Raw genomic sequence first — 5,112 nt, 5'->3', positions numbered from 1 at the left:
TTAATAAATGATTTTCAAAAAAAAATTTTTTTCTTCAACAGATAGACCTCGTTTAAAAACTAACATTTGATTTTTTTTAACAAAAGCGTTGGAGGCGTCTTCGTGAAATTAAACTTTTCCGAAATTTTTGTATGACAGGTACCGTTATTTTTGGACCAAAAAAATTAATTCCAAAAACCCCTCTGGAGAGCCTCCAAAAAATGCTACATACCAAGTTTGAAGTCAATCGGTCCATCCGTTCAGGCTGTAGCTCCTTATACAGACAGACAGACGGACTTCCGGGACCCACTTTTTTGGCATTCTCTATCATCGTAATGTCATGGAAAAATGTTATCTCAACTTTTTTTTTTTGTACGAATGCATAACTTGAATGCATAACCTATATCGCAAGTAAAAATATCAAAAAACAATATTGAAAGGCAGAATCAGAAAAATAAAAATGGGTTAAAAATTGACGAAGCTAGATTTTTTTAAATGAGTGAAGGGCCAAAAAACCGTTTTTTGTTCCAAACTCCAGATTTTGGGGGTGTAAGGCCCATTTCACACATAGTCAGCGACCGGCTATCCAGCCTGGGTAGCCGGATTTTTTTCATACGTTTTTCAATTTATTCGTATAGGAAGTACCGTGATCTCAGTTTGAATTTTTGACATGGTTGGCTTTAAAAAATTCGAACTTTTTTTATAGGCATCGTAGAAATATGATTGAGGCTTCATATAAAAGGTTAAATAATAAGCTTTCTATAATATAAAATTTATTATAGATTGTCATTGTAGAAAAAATTATTTAATGGTCTTAAAAAACAAAAAAGGATCGTTTATTTTTGTCTTTTTTGATGAAAACTGATTGGGTTAAAAAAAATTCTAGCTCCTTTTGAAAATGTTGTACAAACATGATCCATACAAATATTTTGAGGTGAAACAATAAGCTTTCAGATGATATAAAATTTATTATATCTGGGTATGTAAGTTTTCATAAAATAAATGGATTTGATGGTGTTAGAAAGAAAAAGATTTTTTTTTTTCGTTGAATATGATTGTTTTGAATAAATTTAAATGATTTTTTAAGGTTTCACTTCTATAATACGTGTGAATTGCACACAATTTTTTTTTTTAGTATATCATCTTCTGGATCTTTAAAAATGATCTTAAAACTTGTTTACCTTTGCATAAAATATCATGTTGTAATTTATGTAGAAGAAGGTAGGTACCTAAAACAGTAGTTTCTGACCTACATTCCCACACTATATATTTTGTCTCAACTACTTTCTTAAATAAAATGCATTTCTCATCATTCAACTCATTTGTCGCATTTATAAAAGCAATAAGTTGGTTCATTAAACAAAATAATATAGGTACAAAAAAAAAAAAAACCTGAATAAAAACCGCATACTCATCAACACACAATTGCTCATAATTCATATGCTAATTATCTCATTCATTCATCTGCCCAACCACTTTAGAAGTTTTCCCTCATTACCACACATAACCACACCTCCTTGGTCCTTATCTATCTGCAAGGATTTAATATTTCTTAATGTAACATAATCTTCTTTAAAGGACTCACTTAAGGAACATCAAATGGAAATTAAGGCAGCAAAATGTATAAGGATCTTTTCTCTTAATGCTTATAGTTTCAACTATTTTGAATGGAAATTTATCCGCACAGTTTGCAAGTCCTAATGATAAATTTTATTTAGAACGGCACGTTGTTGAGAGTCTGCTGAGAAAAGTAGAAATTAACACCATAAAAAGGATACGAAACTGATGGAAAATAAAATATAGTGAATGAGTGAAAACAATGAGCAACTAAATTAGTGCAATATTCATGATACAATGTACTCTCATTCAAGACAATCTACAGATTCATTAGGGCTTGATTATTATCATCTGCATCATAAAGTGGACCGCACTGCATTTTTGTTCCTTAGGTAGATCCTAGAATAAATCCTTCTAGTCAAAGTGAGATAATTACTCGCATTTAGAACGCATTTTGTTATGAATGAGACGAACAATAAAAACTAGGACTTGAAAATTCTTCTTCTCACTTCTCATTCTTTTCTCCTTCATTAGGTTTTCCAATTAGCATTATTGAAAGGAAACACTTTGAAAGTGATCATTGTTTGGGGCATTTATGCCACTCGATCTGACAAAAAGTCCTTTCACCAATATACTTTGCTTGGTATTTGGAGTATTGTGTTGGTGGTATAATCCTTTCCAGGACTACAGCTCTCATGTATCACCTTTGTGTTTGATGATTTATTTTATTTTCTGAGTCTTGTACCTAATTTCGTGCCTCAATGAATAACAATTGTGTTGGAATTTGTGGTGATAAATAAATATTTTTGCAAACAACAAATTATGCACTTGAACGGAAAATATACCACAAAATATTTTCTTTAACAGATGATACTGAGTCTGATGGATTCTAATTGAAAAGAAAACGGATTTTCAACAATTTGCTGCCGATACTTTAAGGATTTATTTGTCTCCATTAGAGAGTGTATATTATTTGAGTATGTACTTGAAAATTTTGTCAATGAATGCCGACCAGAATTTGAAGAGGGTACACTTCACATTCATGAAAATCGACATCTTTGCTAGATATTGGTAGATACTATTTTTGTCTGTGAACTATAAAATTTTGTATGATGTTTGGTACAAAAATTTAAGTAAAAGACACGAATTCTCCTTTTAACAAGCTCTTATACGATAGGTACCAAAGACTTTTTTGTTACTACATATTTTCAATTTTTAGGTTATTTCTGAAATACCTTTGATTTTAATTTATTAAGTTAGTTTTTCTTAACATTTTATGAATTTAAGAACTCTGAATTCTAGCAAATGATATTGTAAAAGCCCAAATTTTTTAAACACAAATTACAGAAAAATCGTTTTGTGGTTTTGTTATACATACTGACCATACTCAGAAAAAAACTATATCTTTTCGAAAACTTTTCATGTGACTAAGCTGGAATTTGAATCGAATGAGAACAAAATTATTCCGATGCGACTTTTCTAAAATAAAAAAAATTATAATCCTTTTTTTGAAATAATGAATATTTTGTATAATACAATACATACAAATAAATGTTTAAAACTGTTAAAAATATTAGCTCGTTTATAAAATCTGTCACTGAGGTTTCATTTGTTATGCAAATATCTGTCTATTTAAATGTTTCACATTAGAAGGTTTTTTTTTGGAGTGAAAACTTCTTTAGTATCGTAGTGATTTGAAACACGATGAAACGAAATAGAGACAGGAAAAATCAATTGATTATAACTTTTTTCTTTTAATAGATAGATGAATGAAATAAACTATACTTGTGAAAAATTTCAATTAATTTCATATTCTAAATCCTGAGATAACGGTGAAAAGGTGTTCTTTTTCTTAACACGTTATATCTTCTGATTAAGAGCACATATAAATTTGATTTAACTTTAATAAGCATGCTGATAATATTACCTTTTATTTGAAATATCACACATAAGGGTATGTGGTACGTGCTCTACAAGTTACACAATTTTAAATTGAAATATTTGAAAAATACCTCGAAACACCTGTTTAGATATATTGTCAATGATCAGCCACCAGTGTAGGAAGTACCGTAATCTCAGTTTGAAATTTCGACATGGTTAGCTTTAAAAAATTCTTACTTTTTTTGTAAGCATGGTAGAAATATGATTGAAGCGTTGTAAAAAAGGTAAAATAATAAAATTTTAGATGATTTAAAATTTATTATAGGTTGTCATATAAAAAAATGGATTTAAAGCTGTTGAAAAAGAAGGTAGATTTTTTCGATTTTTTTTGCAAGAAAAAATGATTTTATTTTTTAAGAGAGAAATTGGTGGATTTGAAACTAGCACCGAAACACTTTGTAAAATCCAATACCTGTGAAACTCTGGTGAAGTTGTTGCAGTTAGTAAGAAAATCAAGAATGTAGGTATACTCAAATATCCAAGGTGAAAAGGTGTTTTTTTTTAAATAAAAGGTTAGTTTTTAAAACTCTAATTTAATTTAACTGCAAATAAAAAAAATCAGACTTAAAAATTTCTTTAAATTCTTTTAGATTTTGATTCTTATAATGTTTCCTTAAGTAAAATACACTTTTATGGGCATTTTTAATTGAAGCTTAACTTCGATGAAAAAAATTGCATTTTTCAACAATATGTAACAAAAAATCGAACGAATTCACTTATTGAAGGACAAAATTTTTTACCACTGACGGCGACGGGGTACTTGTGATATAAAGCATTATATTGAAACAGTTATGCTTTAGATAAAATTGATAGTATTTGAGAAGCGATATTTTGGAAACATATAAAGTCAACGGAGCCAGTATTTGGATCAAATTATAGGATGTTTTATTAGTTCAAAAACTGAAAGGACTTAAATCAAAAAAAAAAAACTAAAAACTTTATTTTTAGACAAGTTTGACAAAATTTGTCAAACTTGCATGAAAAAAAGTGAACGCAGCATTTAATACTGCGTTTAAATAAATTAAAAATCAATATTGACATCTACCGAAAGCGATAGGAGAACGTGTGGCAGGTCAGCTTATAAAAATAATAAAATTAAATAAAAATTATTAATTCAATTTAAAATAAAAATAATTTTTTATTATTTTTGTTATTTTTTTTTCGTTATTAAAAATTATTAATACAAATTATTCTTATTATTATAGTAGTAGAGTAACTAAAGCAAATTATTAGAGAACCCGGCCGAACAGCTCTGATTTTGACGATATTTTTTTTCATACGTAGGTTATTAAAAATACTTAAAAGTCTATAGATTAAAAATTGCCGGTGCGGTGTTGCCGTATTGTTTTTTTTTAAATTAAATTTTTTTTAACAAAACCATTTTTTTTTGCTTAAAATTCATAAAACAAATAATAGCAAAAGATTCTCTAGGTAATTTAAGGAAAATATATAAAAGGCAGTAAGGGACAATCTTCCATCGTTTAAGCGATAAATGCAATTTTCTAACATTCTGACCTCAAACACAAAAAAAATATTTTGAAAACAACGGCAACACCTACAATATTTTAAAATACATTTTTAAAAAGCCTGAAGCTCATTCTTATCTCTTAAATTTAAATCCACTAAATTTAATCA

This window comes from Episyrphus balteatus, chromosome 1 (genome assembly GCF_945859705.1).
Source record: "Episyrphus balteatus chromosome 1, idEpiBalt1.1, whole genome shotgun sequence".
Lineage (NCBI taxonomy): Eukaryota > Metazoa > Arthropoda > Insecta > Diptera > Syrphidae > Episyrphus > Episyrphus balteatus.
The sequence above is the reverse complement of the archived record's forward strand: the minus strand, read 5'-3'. Positions refer to the sequence as shown.